Source organism: Ovis canadensis, chromosome 4, assembly GCF_042477335.2.
Source record: "Ovis canadensis isolate MfBH-ARS-UI-01 breed Bighorn chromosome 4, ARS-UI_OviCan_v2, whole genome shotgun sequence".
NCBI lineage: Eukaryota > Metazoa > Chordata > Mammalia > Artiodactyla > Bovidae > Ovis > Ovis canadensis.
Genome location: NC_091248.1, coordinates 55,259,049 through 55,279,905, shown reverse-complemented (window position 1 = coordinate 55,279,905; position 20,857 = coordinate 55,259,049). Strand labels below are relative to the sequence as shown.

At 37.1% G+C, this 20,857-nt stretch overlaps 1 protein-coding gene across 4 annotated transcripts in view; it reads left to right on the top strand.

The window, feature by feature from the left end:
* The window catches only part of LOC138439237 (platelet glycoprotein 4), a 97,629-nt gene that overhangs the window by 19,598 nt on the left and 57,174 nt on the right, over nucleotides 1–20,857 (top strand). The window contains exons 1-2 of one of the 4 annotated variants that reach the window (XM_069587769.1): nucleotides 15,911–15,979; nucleotides 17,373–17,544. The exons of 1 other annotated variant lie outside the window; for it this stretch is intronic. The gene's annotated coding sequence lies outside the window, so the exon portion shown is untranslated. Of the gene's footprint in view, nucleotides 1–1,176; nucleotides 1,264–15,910; nucleotides 15,980–17,372; nucleotides 17,545–20,857 lie in introns of those variants that run through there. 2 more of the 4 variants (XM_069587772.1, XM_069587766.1) reach the window with 2 other exon arrangements.

Sequence of the window (20,857 nt, the reverse complement as noted above, 5' to 3'; positions counted from 1 at the left end):
TTCACGGTTCACATATTGCTAAAGCCTGGCTTGGAGAATTTTGAGCATTACTTTACTAATATGTGAGATGAGTGCAATGTGCGGTAGTTTGTACATTCTTTGGCAATGCCTTTCTTTGGGATTGGAATGAAAACTGACCGTATATATGCACTAATTCCACATATATGCATTAATATATGATATTTGTTTTTCCCTTTCTGACTTACTTCACTCTGTATTACAGTCTCTAGGTCCATCCACATCTATAAATGACCCAATTCCATTCTTTTTTATGGCTGAGTAATATTCCATTGTATATCTGTACCACATCTTCTTTATCCATTTCTCTGTTGATGGGCATTTAAGTTGCTTCCATGCCCTGGCTGTTGTAAATAGTGTTGCAATGAATATTGTGGTACATGTGTCTTTTGGAATTATGGTTTTGTTTGGGTATATGTCCAGAAGTGGGATTGCTGGGTCATATGGTAGATTTATTCCTAGTATTTTGAGAAATTTCTCTACTGTTCTCCATAGTGGCTCTATCAATCTACAATCTCATCAACAATGCAAGAGGGGTCCCCTTTCTCCACACCCTCTATGACATTTATCATTTACAAATTTTGCAATGACGGCCAATCTGATTGGTATGAGGTCGTACCTCGTGGTAGTTTTGATTTGTATTTCTCTAATATTTAGTGATGTTGAGCATCTTTTCATGTGCCTCCTGAGCATATGTATATCTTCTTTGGATAAATATCTGTCTGCTTAGGACTTCTGCCTCCAGCTGCTTTTTTTTTAAGGTTGTTTGTATTTTTTATATTGAGTTGTATGAGCTGCTTTAATGGGAACACATGTACACCCATGGCGGATTCATGTTGATGTATGGCAAAACCAATGCAGTATTGTAAAGTAAAATTAAAAAAAATTAGGTCCCATCTGCTTATTTTTGTTTTTATTTTCATTTCTCTAGGAGGTGGATCAAAAAGGATCTTGCTGCAATTTGTGGCAAAGAGTAGTCTGCCTATGATTTTCTCTAAGAGTTGTATAGTCTGGCCTTATCTTCAGGTCTTTAATCCATTTTGACTTTATTTTTATGTATGTTTATTTTTATCACTGTATTTATTTATTTATTGTATCATTATTATTTATGTAGTTTATTTTTAGGAAGTGTTCTAATTTCATTATTTTTTCATGTAGCTATCCAGTTTTCTCAGCATGACATATTGAAGAGGCTGTCTATTCTCCATTCTACCTTCTTGCCTCCTTTGTCAAAGGCAACCACAGGTGTGTGGGTTTATATCTTGGCTTTATATCCAGTTCTGTTGACTTAAAAAGTAATTTCTAACATCACATTTCTGCTGCTTAGCTAAAATGAGGAAGTTGTTCCAGATGATCTATAAGGGATGTTCAAATACTAGGTTTATTTGATCATCTATTGTGTGAATCTATGCTTCTGTTACCTTCTTTTTTAGTATATACTATTGCACTGAAGTTTCCCAAATATTTTTTTAAGTATTGACAAATGACCATAATTGCAACAGGAGAAATTATTCTAGATTTACAGAGTAGGTGACTGCAAGCTAGTAAGCAACCGGCTATAATATCTTGGTCAAATTCTAAACAAAGAATTACAATTTCTGTGTTGATTTTCTGATTGTAGAATTATATAGCAAATGTTTGTAAAGATTTCAATAAAATTTTCAGGCTAGACAGAAATGATACAAGTAGAATGGTTGCTGAAATTTCTACACAAATCTCCTACTAGAAAAATGAACTTAACAACTATTCATGCCCACAAATACCTTCACAAGAAGCTCAGGATTCCATGTGATAGTACCTGGGTCAAGGAAGTACTATATTTTGAAGAGATTTTAAAAGATACACAATGGATAGCCTCAAACTTTTTAAAGCAGGAAATAAAACTTTATCCTGAGAAGATAGGTTTCCAGGGAAATACTTAGGAAAATGAAGATGCCACAGCAAAAAAACCAAGAGAGCGAAGGCAAGAGTCACAAGATAGGAAAAAAGTAAAGGACTGCTTAACACAGCTCAATTCAATTACAATCTTGTTTTTAAAATGTATGTAGATATCAAATGAATGTTTGTTAGTTTTTTAAAAGACCACATGGTATTTTAAAACTTAAAGAAAATAGACAATTGCCTTATTTTCTCCACCCTGTCCCATTCCCCATGTTAAATTTTAGAATAATGAACTATTTTTAGATGACATACTTAAAATGTTCTTGATTTTTTTTTTTTAAAGAAAAACACAAAAATCTGTTTTTTAAATACAATTTCTTCCTATAGAAGAGAAGGATCTAACTTTTATGTATTAAATACAATACAGCTTGATCCATCACATCTATATACATATTTCTCATCTTCTACCTAATAATGTAGTTATTTTTCTAATATTATTGACTGTGTAAATCATTATCATAAATTTTCTAAGCAGCAGAGCCAAGAAATAAACAATGAGTGCTTTCTTTCTGGTGGAATTTATGTTTTCCTGGTGATAATTGCATCCTTAAATCCTCTGTCCTCCTGGTCCAATATTAACTGGTTTTTGTTTTTTCCCCCTTGACTTGTGACATAATTCTTACTGCGAAACTTCCCTTCCGCTGTTCCTGGAAATTCCCTATGCCTCTCATTTGTTGTATTAGCTATTTCCTTAATTCCCTGTCTTCTTTTACTTCCTTGTTTCAGTAAAATTTATATTCTGAGATTTCTTGGGCTCCTTAAAAAACAGTAAAAGAGAAGTAAAATTTAGGACTGTGTGTATATTAAAATGTCTATATCCTCTTTCTAATTTTTGGACATTTTTGAAGAGATTGTTATTTGACTTGTGAATCCCCAGTGCTGCTGTCTGTTGTCTCTTTGATTTGTATGTGACATTACTCTCAAGCCCCCGAGAGGTTTTTAAGAATTTCTCTTTATTCTTGGTACCTGTGATGGGAAAACAGGCAGCTAGGTCATAGCCTGTGGCCCTTTATATCCACTCCGCTGTAGATGGGTGACTCTCTGCACTCTGGGGGTTTAATGTCCTTTGATTCTGGAAAATATTCATCATTCTATCCTATTTCCGCTTTGTCTGGTTGTGTTTTCCCTGGAAACCCCACTGTGTGGTTGTTGGCTCTATCCTATAGCTAGCTGCTCTAATGCTGCTCCCGTGGCTCCTCTGTACTCAGATATCCCAAACGCCTGCTCCACTGTGTTACTTCTACTATCACGGTTTTCTTTTTTCAGATTGCTGCCTTCTATTTATGTGGATTTTAGGATTTCATGGTTTTCTTTTAAAAGTGATTCTTTCCTATTTATTTTTTAAAATTATGATTAGAATTTTTACATGTAATTTTTAGATTAATTTTTAACTCTTTGGCTGTGCTGGGTCTTCATTTCTGCGCAGGCTTTTCTCCAGTTGTGGTGAGTGCAGACTACTCTCTCTTTGTGGCCGGTTCTTTTGTTGCAGGGGCGCATAGGCTCTAGGTGTGTGGGGTTCAGTAGTTAGGGCTCCCAGGCTCTAGAGCACAGGCTTGGTAGTTGTGATCTGCAGGCATAGTTGCTCCACGGCATGTGGTTATCTTCCTGGACCAGGGATTGAATCATGTCTTCTGCGTTGGCTGGTGGATTCTTTACCACTTAGCCACCAGGAAAGCCCCATGGTTTTTTGTTTTACTAGTTTCATGACACAAAATTGTCTCTTAGTTGTCTAATGATAGTAATCACAAAAATATTTTGTGTTTTTTATTCCCTTTCCTTGTATTCAACCTTATTGTTTACTGTTATTTAACTTTTTTCATGCAAGTCAGAAGTATTCCTCAAATGTCTAGTGATTATCCATTTATATTTAAGATTGAGGCAAAATGAATACAGATTTCATTCTAGAGTTGCACTGTCCAATATGGTAGCCACTAGCCCCAAGTGGCTATTGAGAACTTGAAACATAGTTAATCCAGATTGTGTTCTAAGAGTAAAGTAGAAACCAGACTTTTAACACTTTGTGCCCCTGCAAAAAAATCTCATCAATAATTTATGTTGGTTTAAATGACAGTATTTATGATGTTTTCAGTTCAGTTCAGTCGCTCAGTCGTGTCCAACTCTTTGTGACCCCATGAATCGCAGCACGCCAGGCCTCCCTGTCCATCACCAACTCCCAGAGTTCACTCAGACTCGCATCCATCGAGTCAGTGATGCCATCCAGCCATCTCATCCTCTGTTGTCCCCTTGTTCTTCTGCCCCCAATCCCTCCCAAAATCAAAGTCTTTCCCAATGAGTCAACTCTTCGCATGAGGTGGCCAAAGTACTGGAGTTTCAGCTTTAGCATCATTCCTTCCAAAGAAATCCCAGGGTTGATCTCCTTCAGAACGGACTGGTTGGATCTCCTTGCAGTCCAAGGGACTCTCAAGAGTCTTCTCCAACACCACAGTTCAAAAGCATCAATTCTGTGCTCAGCCTTCTTTACAGTCCAACTCTCACATCCATACATGACTACTGGAAAAACCATAGCCTTGACTAGACGGACCTTAGTTGGCAAAGTAATGTCTCTGCTTTTCAATATGCTATCTAGGTTGCTCATAACTTTTCTTCCAAGGAATATGATGTTGTAGTAAGTAATATATAATATTAAAAGTAATATTGCCTATTTACTTACATTTTCAGTGTGGCTACTGGATATTTTAAAGGGATATTTAGCATGAGGCTTCTGTCATATTTGCACCAGACAGTACTACTCTGATTGAGCAGAAGGTCCTGACCATTTCACTGTGCTCCCTGACCTCCTCCCCACTTCAGCTAATAAGTAGTGTCAAGTGTTTTCTCTTGTGCCAGTTTCCTTAGAAAGGAATCCTATAATATTTTGCTTGATAGAGTTCTGGAATTGGTAGGGGAAGAGAAATCATTGTGTGGGCTTAAACTTATTTAGACATGGATCTCCCTCATACCCCAAGCTGGGCTTCCTTGTCTTAGGTCCAGAAATCTCTTACTCCATGTCTCAAAAGAGGAAACACCCGATCTTCTGACAGATGAGGAGGAAGGAGAGTGAGCAGGCTGTGTAAAGTATATGGAGAGAAGATGTAGGTTTAGGACTTCCTGAGATATTCAATCAAGTTAAGACTCTGCTTTCCATGCACCCCATTGTCCTATGTGGACTTATACAGTAGATTCTTTTTGCTTCTGCTCTAGGTGTACATGTCTAGAATCTGACATGCAGGATGTTTGAACAATTACCATTAGTCCATTATGCTTTCTATATGTTGACTGGTTTCTTGTCTTCACTCATCTAAATCTTTGAGCTGAACATGTGTGTTCCTATTTTTATAAATTCTACCTACAACTTTCATTTTAATGAGATTTCAGATGTAAGTGAAAATGTATTCCACCTGCTATGTTTAACCTGAGGTCATAATTTTAAATCTTAATATCTTGTTATTCCCTTCTATATTTTTTGTCAGATTATATTCAGGTACTTAAGTCTCCTATAACCTGCTCTAATATGTCCATCTCTCTGTAGATAGGAACCTTTATGGCAAGCCAGGTTTAGCTTGTGCACATGCCTTTTTCCAACCATACCAATTACATTTCTAAATGATTTACGTGATTTATCTAACTTTATTTTCCACGAATCCCATTTCCTTCTACTTTTTTACATTTAACTCATCTTCTAGGGAAGATTAAGGATGTCAGAGTTCTATGAACATATTCTTAGAAATTCAGTCCCCACTGATCTCTTTCTTAGCTAAACTTCTATCATGTGTGTGTTTCCCACAATTTTTAGTTTTTTATACTATGATAAATTATACTGTGAGGTATTAATCCACATGGTTTTATTCTGCCCACTTCATTCTCTTTTCTAACTGCAAGATATGAAGCTGCAAATTGAGGGAGAATTTTTAGTGGATACAAGGAACTGACATTTGGTTACTATTCAGTCTTACTAAAGACTAGGAAAATAGTTGTGCCCTAAGCATGGATAACGGAGAAGGCAATGGCACCCCACTCCAGTACTCTTGCCTGGAAAATCCCATGGACGGAGGAGCCTGATAGGCTGCAGTCCATGGGGTCACTGAGGTTCGGACATGACTGAGAGACTTCACTTTCACTTTTCACTTTCATGCACTGGAGAAGGAAATGGCAACCCACTCCAGTGTTCTTGCCTGGAGAATCCCAGGGATGGCAGAGCCTGGTGGGCTGCTGTCTCTGGGGTGGCACAGAGTCGGACACGACTGAAGTGACTTAGCAGCAGCAAGCATGGATAAAAGGGAAACACAGACTTTAGACATGACCGAATCCCAGAGAGCTGCTGTGATCCGTTCTGCAGCAGACGCACTCCTAAAGGCAAGTTTTCTTCTCCTTTTCAACTCTCAAGATGGAGGACCTCAGAACACAAGTGTTATCAGAGAGAAAGAGCCTCAGAAAACACTGACTCAGAGACTACGGCAGTGGAGTATCCGGGGCTGTGCGTGGTACATAGGCTGCTGTTTAGAAGCAGATTCATGGAGCCCCTTGGACCCTGACACTGAGCTCAAGGCCCCTGAAGGTTATGCAAGTTAGTTGAGAAAAAGAAAGGTACCACCTGCAAAGTGCTCAAGGCCAGAACAAGGGAAAGTGATAGCCACAAATTTAGAGGGCATGCTCTGTGTTCTCATCTCCTTCTCTGAAAATAGCCTGTACTGAGGAAAATGTAACAAGAGTTTTAAAGTTGAAATGACAGAGGGACAGCAAAAATGACGTTTCTTAAAAAGTGACTAAATATGCTGTATCAGACAGAATGGAGGTTTGAGATAAAATGAAATTTAGTGCAGCAAAATTTTGTTTTTGCACACCTGAGTCTGTGATTGTAAAACTCATGTCCATTTCAGTAATATACAGTATACAGCCATTCCCAAAGTTTCTTTCTCACAAAAAACAAACGAAAAAGAAAACCTTTTCCAGGTAACCATGATTATTTTTCTTTTGTTTTAGATTAATTTTATATTTCACATTCCCTTTGTCAGGTTAAACAGTTTTGTTTCCCAGAGTGATAGAAACTTGGACTTAATTTTTATTTTGAACTTTGATTTTGAAAGCTTAACATGTAATATTTTCTCCCTTTAAAGAATTATACCCATCTAGGGGACAGGAGATGGTCTGGATTTTGAGTTGATTGTATATACATACACATGTATATGCAATTTAAGCAAATAATTGTATTATCAAGATGGTATGACAGCCCAATACTTAAAAATGACTGCTTTAGAGAAGAGCTAGAATTTGGGAAGCTGATGGTTATTTCCTAATATTTATGATTTGACAAGTAAAGTTCCCCCCATATTCTGATCTACTTTTCTTGGAGCATTCTCTTACTTGCAGACAAAAGTGTCCTAAGTTACACAACCATAGCTTGGCATTCTTTGACCTTGAGCAGTTTTCTTGACCTCTCAGTCCTTTTGCCTCTCAGTCCTTTGGTACTTTTCAGTTCAGTTCAGTCACTCAGTCGTGTCCGGCTCTTTGAGACCCCATGGACTGCATGGTACTTGTAATGTCAGGAAACCAACAATTCTTATTTCAAATTATGGTTATGAAGATTAATTTAGATAATACATATAGTCCTTAGAAAGGTGTTTGCCTGTAGTAAGTGCCCTCGATGTTAGCCGTTTGTATTACATGACACACTTTGGGCTTTTCAAAAAAATGTGCTTCTGATAAGTTTTATTGCCGGGGTCCAGCCCCGGTGGATCCAGGGTAATTCAAAGGTGGGGACGGAATCGGCGTCCTGGAAAAAACTTATTTAATTACAGATATAGAGAGAGATTGGAAACAGATAGTGTACTAGGAGAATTAGTGGAGAAAAGAGGCTGAATAACTGGTTTACATGGAATACCAATCACCACCTACGTAGGCCACAGGCGTCCTTCCATTCTCCCGAAGGACAGGAGGCACTGAGGCCTCCCCGGTCCAATCTCAGAAGCTCAGGCAGAATTAGCAGGCTTGGTGAGTACCCACATTTCAGATGGGAATTCAGCCAGGAAAGCAGGGAGCAAGAAAGAAACAACATGGGGGAATCAGTCTTTCCAGAATTTGATCCAATTTCTTTATTTTTCAGGTTTGTTTACATACCTTTTTGTTATACATAGGGATGAATACAGAGTCACGTGGGGGTCAGCAAACCTGACCCTTGTCACAATCAGGTGCTTCATATAAAATTATACAAAGGTCTTATGAGTTTCATCATCTTCTGGCCATGAGGTCTGCTGACATTTTATGGCCCTTTCTGATACCAGTCACTTAACCAGAAAACTTATTTTTCCAGGGGTGATTTTTTCTTAAATCAGGCGCCACCCTCCAAATAAAGTTGCATTCCTATAGGGTGAGGGTGTAGTGAGTTACAATCAAGAAAGGAATTTACTTAACCTAAGGTTTAACATGATTAATCTTAAAGGTTAATACTTATTTCTCCTATATGCTAGTTATATTCATTATAAGGGCAGGAATATGGAGATTTAGCAGCAAATATTGGCTCAACAAATGTAAACCCTTCACTAATGCTCCCCTTAAGATCTATTTTGTCTTAAGATAAAGTTACATTTTTGCATAGCAAGGACACAGTGATTTATAACAAAGTACAGTGGTCTATTACAAAAGAGAAAATTCATTAACTCAAAAAGTCTAGTATTGCTAACATCAAAAAACTACTATATTTCCTTTTCTATATTCCAAATACATTGATTAATATATTCCCAGGTGCCTAAGGATATGGAAGCCTGATGGCAATCATTGACTCATCAATGAAAAAAGCCCTATGCTAATACTCCAAACTCTCTGTGCTGTTTATGGTTGAGAGGTTGTCACACAAGCTAGTCTGTCAGCAGAGAGGTTTGACCTGAGACATCCTTGTCACACTCAGGGCAGGGAATTAGCAGTAATTATTGGCACGACAAATGAAGAAAAAACCCTTCACCAATATAATTCCTAGTCAACCCACTAATACTATACTAATGATCTTCTAATTTCTCAAAAGAGTCTGTATTTAGAAAGTTTTAAAACATCCCGTGCCTCTCACAGTTGGGAGGCTGTAAACAATCACATGTGGCCGGACGAGCCTGATCAGGCAGGCCAGAGAACCTTCAGAGTTCCTAAGTTGAAACACTCTTGTCACGCCCAGGAATTTTTATTAACTTGGAGCTGCAAGTTAACTCCTTCTCTGAGAGAAATGTTTATGGGGGAGAGCTCCCCGTAAAGTACTCTGGTTTTGGGGGTAGATGCTGGGGAACAGGGTGTATCCTGAGGCTTGATCACGCCTTTGCTTATGCCAAGCTTCCTTCCTCATGACCTTTGCCATGGGCAGAGTTCCTCACGCTGGCTCCCAACATTTTATCATTTCACATATTAAACACCAAGTGGTTTTCCAAGGAATAAAACATGGTGATGTGATTATTTTAAAAGTTAGTCAACACACAACAGGAATTTGTCCACTGCCCTCCATAAGATTCTAGAGATCAGTTAAGTTCAGTTCAGTTCAGTTGCTCAGTCGTGTCCGACTCTTTGCGACCCCATGAATAGCAGCACGCCAAGTTCAATGACTTTTAAAAGCACTCACCGTATGTATACATATATCCCCTCTTGTTTTTGATATCCTTCCCATTTAGGTCACCACAGAAAACTGAGTATAGAGTTCCCTGTGCTGTACAGTAGGGCCTCATTACTTATCTATTTTATACATGATATTTGGAGCTCCTTTCTATCTGCTAGATTGGATGCTGCCAGATTCAAAATGCTTTTGCTCAAATAAGCTCAATATTTAAAAAATATAAAAGTACTCATCAAAAATAGCTTTGGTCACAGAGAGTCTAAAGGAGGACAGGACATTAGACACCATTTAGGTGGTATTTTCAATTAGACCTAAATAATTATTTGGCCTGTAATCTCATTTTACAAGGTTTCCCATATACCTGAATGTTTATTCATGATTTTAAACATGGAAGCTCTGTGAATTTCAGGGCAAGAAGAGTCCAATCCCTGTCTCCAAGGACTTTGGGAGTTACCTATTGGATAGAGGAGAGCAAGACTCTGCTTTTTAATTTTATTTTTTCGACACCAAAAACATTTTGTAATGGGGTATAGCCAATTAACAATGTTGTGAAATTTCAGGTGAGCAGTGAAGGGACTCGGCCATATATATACATGTATCCACTCTCCCTGGAGAAGGAAATGGCAACCCATTCCAGTGTTTTTACCTGGAGAATCCCATGGATAGAGGAGCCTGACAGGCTACAGTCCATGGGGTCACAAAGAGTCAAACACGACTGAATGACTGAGCACATCCATTCTTCGCCAAACCCCACTCCCATCCAGGCTAGCACATAACATTGAACACAAGCTTCATGCGCTATACAATAGGTTTTTGTTGGTTATCCATTTTAAACACAGCAGTGTGTACATGACCTTCCCAAAGTCCTTAGCTATCCCTTCCCCCCAGCAACTGCAAATTCATTTTCTAAGTCTGTGAAGAATCTGCTGCTTATTACCTAAATTCAGTTGAGCAACAGGGAAGAGGGAAGGAGTCCAGGACACACTGCCAGACAGAGGCCAGAGGGAGGGTTACACAGAGAAAGAACGTGCTGCCCTTATACTGCCTCTGGGTCTGGTAAGGTTAGTACAGCTTAGAATTGAATATGATAAGAAAGCATTATAACTGGCTGGCACCAGTAGCATAGATTTTAAAATGAAAGACCTGAGATTGTGAAGAAGAAAAACTTTTTTCACAGAGATAGCATCTTTATTACCATTATCAATGATACCAGTAATTACAACTAGTTATTTTAATGAGTGCATATGTTTAATCTTATTTGATCACCATGGCATTACAAGATAAATATTGTTATCATCCTCATCTTTTAGAGGAGGAAACTGAAAAACAGAGAAGTCAAGCAACAGGTCCAAGACTATTCAGGATACTCACTATCAACCCAACCACTTGTCTCCACAATCTGCAATCTTACCCACTCACTCTCTGTCCCAAAGTTCCTCTGCAGAACCCAGACTATCAATGTGTGTCCCAGAGCACATGAAAAAAGAAAAGACCCAACCAACCCTCAAGGATCCTGTCCTGTCTGGCCAGAGCCAATTGATCAACAGACATCAAGCCAAGCAAGCTTTTACAAGAGAAACCGCCTTTGTGGACAATTGCTAAATTTGGGCTTCACAAGAAGTCAATAGTTATCAAGTTATTTGCTTGCCAGACCCAGAGCAGTCAGAATTCCCTTTGTTCCTGCAGCCCAAAGGACTACCCCTTTCCCCATCTCCAGTCTCTCTCTCTTTCTTTCCTGTACTCTATCCTTCATTTTTCCTGTTTACAAAGATAAAAAATATAGGTCACAAAAGGTTATGTGTGTGTGCTAAGTGGCTTCACTAGTGTCTGACTCTGTGCAGCCCCATGAACTGTAGCCTGCCAGGCTCCTCTGTCCGTGGGATTCTCTGGGCAAGAGTACTGGAGTGGGTTGCCATTTTCTACTCCAGGGAATCTTTCCAACCCAGGAATTGAACCCCTGTCTCTTATGTCTCCTGCATTGACAGGCAGGTTCTTTACCACGAGTGCCACTTGGGAAGCCCTACCAAAGATTGTAAGATAATTTAAGTTGTAGGCTTAACCTTTCAAGTCAGATATACCACCTATATACTCCCTTTTGCCTTTTCTTAGAAAATTTTACTTGTCCTTCTAATTTAATTCAGCACTTCCCCAACTGTCTTTATGAAACACTGTTTCAGTAGATGTTAATAAAGATATCCTAGGGTGACACATGGCCAAATAAGTTTGGGAAATAAGGCATACCAGGACCTTTTATTGGAGCTGTGTTATGAGAATAGTAAGACTGAGAAATCATGAAGTGAGGAAACTGTTAAATATGACTTTTAATTTAAATATTCTGGGTCCTCTTATGTACTAGGCTCAGTTTTGTTTTTGTTTTTGTTTTGGAGTATGAAAAATCTTTTAAAGTGAGAGGAACAAAAGAGATGAGAGGAAAATCCATATTTCTAAAAAGTCAACTTCTATGACATAGTGCTATAATATAGACTATTCATATTTTAAGAATGCTTTATGGAAAAAATAATTGAACCAAGAAAGTTTTATTTCAAAATATTTTTCCTCTGTGCTTTCAAATGGAAATAAATTCTCCCCATGTTTATTACTTTTTAAAAATACAACTGCATTATTGTTTCTGTCTTATTATGAGTTAGCATTTATACAACCTCAGGGTTCTTATTTCCTTAGCCTTGAATATAAGTGTTTGCTTTCTCTAACCCCTAACATTCCCGGTAAGATGATATGCTTTACCTGTAGTAAGAGACATTTGTTGTTGTTCAGTTGCTAAGTCGTGTCTGACTCTGCAACCCCATGAACTGCAGCATGCCAGGCCTTCCTGTCCTTCACTATCTACCTGAGTTTGCCCAAACCCGTCTATTGAATCAGTGATGCCATCCAACCATCTCATCCTCTGTCATCCCCTTCTCCTCCTGCCCTCAATCTTTCCCAGAATCAGGGGTTTTTCCAGTGAATTGGCTCTTTGTATCAGGTGGCCAAAGTACTGGAGCTTCAGCTTTAGCATCAGTCCTTCCAATTAATATTCAGGGTTGATACCCTTTACGATTGACTAGGTTGATCTCTTTGCTGTCCAAGGGACTCTCAAGAGTCTTCTCTAACACCACAGTTTGAAAGCATCAGTTCACTGGCACTCAGCCTTCTTTATGGTCCAACTCTCACATCCATACCTGACTACTGAAAAAACCATAACTTTGACTACAGGGACCTATGTTGGTAAAGCAATATTCCTGCATTTTAATACACTGTCTAAGTTTGTCACAGGTTTTTAATCCAAGGAGCAAGCATCTTTTAATTTCATGGCTGCAGTCACCGTCTGGAATGATTTTGGAGTCCAATAAAATAAAATCTATCACTGTTTCCACTTTTTCCTCATCAATTTGATGTGATGTGACCAAATGCCATGATCTTAGTTTATAAAAAGTTGAGTTTTAAGCCAGCTTTTTCACTCACCTTTTCCACATTCATCAAGAGGCTCTTTAGTTCCTCTTCACTTTCTGCCATTAAAGTGGTATCATCTGCATATCTGAGGTTGTTGATATTCTCCTGGCAGTCTTGATTCAAGCTTGTGATTTATCCAGCCCAGCATTTCTCATGATGTACTGTGCATATATGTTAAATAAGCAGGGTGACAATATACAGCCTTGACGTACTCCTTTCCCAATTTTGAACCAGTTCATTGTTCCATGTCCAGTACTAACTGTTGTTTCTTGTCCTGCATACAGGTTTCTCAGGAGGCAGGTAGGGTGGTCAGGTCTTCCCATCCTTTTAAGAATTTTCCACACTTTGTTGTCATCCACACAGTCAAAGACTTTAGTCATAATGAAGCTGATGTGTTTTTTTTTTTTTAAATTCCCTTACTTTTTCTGTGATTCATCAGATGTTTGCAATTTGATCTCTGGTTCCTCTGCCTCTTCTAAACCCAGCTTGTACATCTGGAAGTTCTTTTTTCATACTGCTGAAGCCGAGCTTGAAGGATTTTGAGCATAATCTTGCTAGCATGTGAAAAGATGCAATTATACAGTAATTTGAACATTCTTTGGCATTGCCTTTCTTTGGAACTGGAATAAAAACTGAACTTTTCCAGTCCTGTGGTCACTGCTGAGTTCTGCAGATTTGCTGGCATATTGAGTGCAGCACTTTAATAGCATCATCCTTTAGGATTTGAAATAGTTCAGCTGGAATGCTATCACCTTCTCTAGCTTTGTTTGTAGTGATTCTTCTTAAGGCCCACTCAACTTCACACTCTAGGATGTATGGCTCTAGGTGAGTGACCACACCATTGTAATTACCTGGGTCATTAGAAACGTTTTCGTACAGTTCTTCTGTATATTCTTTCCACCTCTTCTTAATCTCTTCTGCTTCTGTTAGGTCCTTGCTGTTTCTATCCTTTGTGCCCATCTGTTCATGAAATGTTCCCTTGGATCTGGTAAGAGACACAGAAATATACTAATATATTTTTAAAATTTATATTCCTTATGCAACAGGAAATCTGTATCTTAAACACTTGCCCCTTGATACTTAGTCTAATATTCATTTTGAAAATCACTGAAATCCTTCCAAAGATATATATATATACACATATATATCTTATAAACTTAAATAAATTTAAATGAGCTTTCTAAAATCTATACAGGCACCAAATAGTAACATAACAAAACACTTGTAAAAGGCATCCAGTATGGTTTTCTTTTCTCAATATTAAGTAAAAATTTTTGTGCTTTGAAGCAGAATTTTTAGTTCTTGTGCAATAGAAGTTGTAACTTTTGGCAGTTTAAATAAAAATTTATTTTAAATTCTAAGGTGAAACTACATATTGTTCCCTAACAGTGCCTAGGAAAAGTAGACACTCAATTAATTTGAAATTAATTTCTTTAATCTCATATGTTTTTTGCCACAGCAGCTTTTCATATTTTCTTCATTGGAGCCACTATCTTCTGGCAGAAACTGCCATATCTTATGAAAGATGGAGAAATATTCTCTGCCTTTATGTTAGACAACGTGTTCTTTGTGTTAGTCAGTACTTGGTAACTGGCCTCTGGACTCATGCTTGAAGAAGAAGGTACAAGGTTAGGTTCTCCTTGAAGCTTCCCCTTCTAAAAGCTACCCTGTCTGTAGGTTTCCCACGGTACCATAAACCTTCCATTAGACCATCTATTGTATGATTTCATAATAATTTTTCTATGTGTCTGCCATTCCATGAAGCTAGAGTTTTATTTTCATAATTTCTGGACCCAGGAATATCTGGTGGCAAGGAGGAATAGTTTCTTCAGTAATTCTGTGAACCAATGAGTTTTTAACTATAATTTGTATATGAAAATAAATAATTCTGAAACATCAGAGTAGCATAGCACAATGCATCTGCTGAGAGATTTATACTGACACAAGGTAAGGATTTAGATAAGGGCAAAAACTGCCTTTCATGATCATGCATCCTTATGTCTTCTGACTAATCTCTGATATTACTTGTCACCTGGATGCATAAACCTAAGGTGATACATTTCATGCAAATGCTGGAAATCTTAGCATTTATCTAATTTTTCTAATTTTCTCTGTCAGTTGTCTCCTCTATAGGAATGTAGGCTAACCATACCTAATTACAGAATTTTCCATAGATTTAAATAATAACATGGAAGTATTTAGCCTGACAACTGATCCATAATAATATGTCAACAAATACTTGTCCTCCTCCTTATCCTTCCCTAGAACTTTTCAAGTTGTCTTTATAAGGAGGAATAAATAGTATTGTTTTTATATTTAATAATTTTATTTAGATAATTTTAAAAGCATATTTAAAATAAAATGTAAAAAGGCAAGAGCACTGGAACCAGAATAATTTAGAGAAAACTAACCTCATTCTAGTAACAGGGTACAGTATATGGGAATCAAAGAGGTATAAACTTTTCCAATTACCCAGGAAATTAATATTAAATTGACTAGCACTTCTGAAAGTATAATGACATACAAACAATATTAAAGTAATACACTAGCAAATATCAGGCCAGATCCTGGGAGAAGATATGTGAAAAGAGGTGAAATATACAAAATAAAAATAAACAAAAAGAAACATCAGGAGAAAAAGAGAGCTATATTTTAGCTGAGAGGCTTTGTTTTTTTAACTACTCTTAGGGCAATGTAAGATGAGCATTTCCTCAGATCCCTGAAACTTTATCTGTCAAATGATCAAGATTGATGATTCTTAAATTTTTTTCACATTTTGTAATATAAAGTCACGAGCAAGAGAGAAAAAATGTGTCATACATGGATGTGGGTGAAAGGTCTTTGAACTAAGAGTCACAGCTATTTATAACTGAGTAAATGTGGATGTCTCGTGAGCCCAGAGCCTTGTGGTTGTCTACTCTAGAATCTTTGTGTGTAACTGTCCCCTGTGTCTAAGCTACATCTCTAGAAGATGAGCTCCTTAAGGTAAGTGCTGCTAAACTATCCAAGCCAATTTGGGCACACACTGTTACTGGGTTATCTTGGTAAATGTTGGTAGTTTTCAATAAATAACAGTGGGGAGAGCTACAGATCTTTCTCAAAACAGGTACAAAGAAAGCCCTCGCAGTACTGGCTTCTAACAGAAGCAGGGAAGTAGCAGTTAAGTAGCAAGGTTCCCCAACCTGTTCCATGGGATTTGTGAAGTACCCACTCTCTGTCCTTTTAAGTGTCCCAGTAGTTCTTGCCTGGAAGTTTCATCAGGGGCACACACAACATGCTAACTATAGAATTCAGCTAACTATCCAATCCCAGTCAGGCCGCCAGGAATGCCCTGAAATCAAGAGCTAGACAATGAACTTGGTGGGTTTTTATAGCCTGTGATATAAGGATAGTTAGCCAGTAATTTTTCTGGTCAGTTCATAAATCTTTGAAGCCATTAATTTCACCAGTGAAAACCTCTCTGTTATATTTATTGTGAAAATTTCCAGAGTTTAGGAGAAAAGACAACTAAAATACATATTTTGATTATATGCTAAGTAAACAGTTCTAGAATGAATATTTTCAACTAGGTTAGCTGTCCATTTAGATTAAAAGTATTCAATACTTCATCATTGCATTTTATTTGCAAAGTTTTAAAGTACATTACAAAAAATCTCACTGGAAGGATCAGGCTTTCTTCTTCCTGATGACAGGATTCTAAGAACACAGTGGACACATAACAGATTTTCATTAAGTATGCGTGTGGGTGTGTGTATGAGGATACATGTCATCAACTTTAATCCTTAGAGAATTAATGCCTTAAGTACTATCAAGAAAATCATATATTTTTTTAATCTAATTTAGCATATACTGTAATGGCTTGATTTGCTTTTAGAATATATTTATCTTAGTTTCTTCATTCTTATGCATTGCATATATAATAGCATAGTCACCAAACATTGCTAATCTTACATGGCAAAAGAATGTCATAACTAGCATAAACTTGAGCTTGTCCATTTTGCAAAGCCCTGCCCAAGGCTGCTATCATCTCCAGCTTTCCACAAACTAGAATATTCACTGATGCCTTGTTTCTTATCCTGAAGGCCAGTGTGCAATGTTGTTATGTGGTTCCTGTGAAGACTATAAAGTCCTACACAGAGACAAAGGATGAAAACAGTCAAGGGAATTGCTATAAGAAAATAAGTAGGGATATCTCTGGAGAGGGAGTTGCTTCTGTGTTCCTTTAAGCATCACAGAGTAATTGTTTCTTTTTTAAGGAAAGAACCAGGAGAAGAGAAGCTCATTTTCAAGCTAGAGAGCTTGGCAAACACAAGCTGCAGGGTTTACTTTGGTTTAGGAATCCCACTGCCTCACTGGAGTGTCAATCAAAATTCCACAGCCATTCTTGGATACTTGGAGGTGGGGCTGAGTGATGTACAGCAGTGATTTGACCCAGCACTTGAGGCAGACACAACAAGAGTCATCAGTGTTAATTTCGTTGTCCTCCAACCAGCGTTCTGAAAGTGCGTTGACACTGGTGGCCTTGCACTTTTTCATCGGACTTCCAACTGGTAATTACACCTATATTATCACTGTGAAGTTATCTAACCTAACAAAGTAGGACTCAAAACCAGTGCCTGTAATACTAAAGTCTCTTACTTTGATCTGATTTTTGCATTGTTCTTGTCCAGTTTAAGTTGTATGTGCATTTTTCCTCTTGTCCTAATTCATAGAGTATTCGAGATAGTATAGATATTAAGGAAGCCTGTCCCAAGCTTTTAGATAAGAAATTGTGTCTAAAAGAAAACAGAAGGAGTTGGTCAGGTTTTGTAATTTTGCTATGATGTTATCAGTAATAACTAAATATTAGATAAGAGGACATTCAAAAATATGTGAAATTGTCTAAACCTTCCAACACATCTATGCTTGTATACATGCTGCAATATTGCTAGTAGAGCAATATATTAAAAGATCAAAAGCTATCTTTTATTCTAAAGAAAATACATGCCCAGGAAGACTTAAATTATAGATGGCCACTTTTACCTGAAGAGGCAATTATAATGAATATTATTGTATAGGTTTGGGACTCTCATATTAAGATTGTAAGGCAGAGCAGTTGTTCTTTTCAGTCTTGGAGAAAGAAGAATCTATCCTCCCCCATGGACAGGGAAGCCTGGTGTGCTGCAGTCCATGGGGTAGCAAGGAGTCGGACATGACTTGGACACTGAACACCACCAACTAGCAGAGGTCACAGGCACTTTGTACTGGGACATTCCTGGAATGGATCTAGTCCATTAAGGGTTACTGTGACTTGCTAGACAGGTGACTTTGGAATTTTATTTTATACTCAAGTTAGGGAAACTTAGTCATCATACTGTATACCTGACTTGGGCTACTGAATCTTTAATGCAATAGCTAACAGGATATAAGCAGTAACATTATAAAATTTGCCATTAAATTAAAGCCAATTTTCTCTTTGCAAATCATTGTCACGAGGTTTTTCATGGCAAGAACAAACTACATAAAATGACAACGGGAGGCAGAGAAAACCAGGTATAAGAATTAGGTAAAATTTTCTAGATTCCAGACTTAATCATTTTATTGGTCACATGTAATCATTTCTATTAATGACATTTTATTTCAGCCTATATTATGATACAGTGTTTTGTAAGGACAGACAGCATTGGCCTAATTTTATTTCATTGTGATTATCTTAAATAGCTGGAAACTGTAAATTAAAATTGGATGCAACTGTTTGCCTCAGTGAGTACTGTGTCAAGACAGCAGACTCAAGGAAGTGTTTAACATAGAAAAGGACAGGAAATGTTAAAAGATTATTCAAGGGACAATTCACAACTTGGCTTGCATCTTAGATGGATACAATTCTAATTGACATTTTGGTAGTTAATATTGTTACATAAGTATTCCAGACAATCCATAATTAAATATTTTGAATTAAACTCACAAATAACTGCAGACTTACAATTATGTATGTTACCTAAATGTAAATGATTACAAAATTTAAAAAAACTGAGATGCATGCTTTATAGTAATGCTACTAAACAGATATATTTAATATATATATAAAGTTAAGGACTTTATGAATGCCAGCATTATGTAAATCACTTTGGAGGGTTGGATTATGTGTTGAATCTTGTTTATTCACTCAACACACATTTGTTTGCCCACAACAAACTAGGTATTGATCATTTCCAGTTCCTAATTTCATCTACTTAACACTTTGGGTAATCAATTAATTCTCTAGTATGAACATCATTATTTAATAAATTAAATCTATCAATACAGGGGACGTTGTATAAAGGTCACTGCTCTACTGGATAATTGGGGAAACTTCCACTGAGATTGGTACCACAGTTTCTCAGATTTTTCCCTTAAGGATGATGAAAGATCAGTGGACTCCTAAGTATCTCAAGTCTGTGGAGTCTTAGGTTGCTTAGAAACCCGGTGACTATGGGCTTGCTATAGCAACCCAACTTATCAGTGAATGCAAAACTAACTTACCTGGCATTTTGCCAAATCTCCATATTTTTCTAGTATGAATATTCCGATCACATGACTGTTTATTATTCACACAAGCTAAATACTACTACAGTTTACCAAATTTTGAAAAGAATAACTTACAGTAGCTAGCAAATATAAGAAAATTAAGCTTAAGCTCACTATGTAATTTTAGTTACTTGAAATTTGTTATGTCACCTAGTCGTTATCCCATTGCCTACATCTGATTATATATATGGAAGATTTGCACTAAATTAGAAGCATGGGAAAGTTAGGCTAGTACAGTGTATAGTCTATGTGATAATAAAAAGGCTCTATAAATGACTTCTTTAATATTTATAAATCCGTAAATTTATCCATACATTTATATGAGGTGCATTTTAATGATATTCTTATTTTACATTATAAACCCCCTTTTCACATATAAATATATTTCTTTAAAATTATTTACCACATTCTCTTTAAAATCTTAAGCCTTCAGTAATATGCTGTGTAATCTGTATACACAAATGTATTAGAAAATTAATTTATTTGAAAAGCACATTTTTCCAATAATGGAAAAGATGGGAATGTAATCTCATCGTCAGTCTAAGTATTTGCTCTTTGTAGTATATTTTTAACTATTTGCCCCCTTTGATTTAAGGCATGTGTTGCGATTTTAATAGTATCTTCAGTTTATCAGTTTTTTACATTGTTGTTCAACAATAGCGATCTCTGTACCTCTTCATATGTAGGAACTGTATTTTTCTTATCTCCTGTTGATTTCGACTCTCATGTTTATCACAGCCAATAGCACAGGTAGACCCAGCAGCCTCTCCTGAGACTAGAGTCCTATAAGGTTTTAGTTACTGTCCTTTTCTCCTGGGTTTTGGCATTTATGCATTTTGTTGATATTTAATAAGAGTTTGTCATATTAAAAATTCTCTTGAGAATAAAAGAGTCAGTGTGACTTAGGTTTTTATGGGATAAGGATGCATTTGCTGCTGTTTTCAATTTTTCTTTACACTTTATTTCTACAGAATTGTGCAATTGATAAAATTCTTGACCCCTCTAGTATATCAGTTTAACTGGGTAGTGCCGATGTTAATGATGATATATCTCATCTCACAGATGGAAACAAGTAGGAAGACAAAAATTGGGCTATTTTAGTTAAATTAATTGTCATCAGAACAGAAAAGACAGTTCTCAGAGGTCCTTGTTTAAGGGTCCAATGATTGGGCTACCCTGGCACCCTCAACAGAGGTGCATTTGTGCAATCGGATATTTTTTAACAAAATAAGTGAACAGTCCAGTACAAATGGACTAAATAACCCAAAGGGATCAAACTATTAGCAAGGGATCACACGTTAGCTTATAAATAGATAG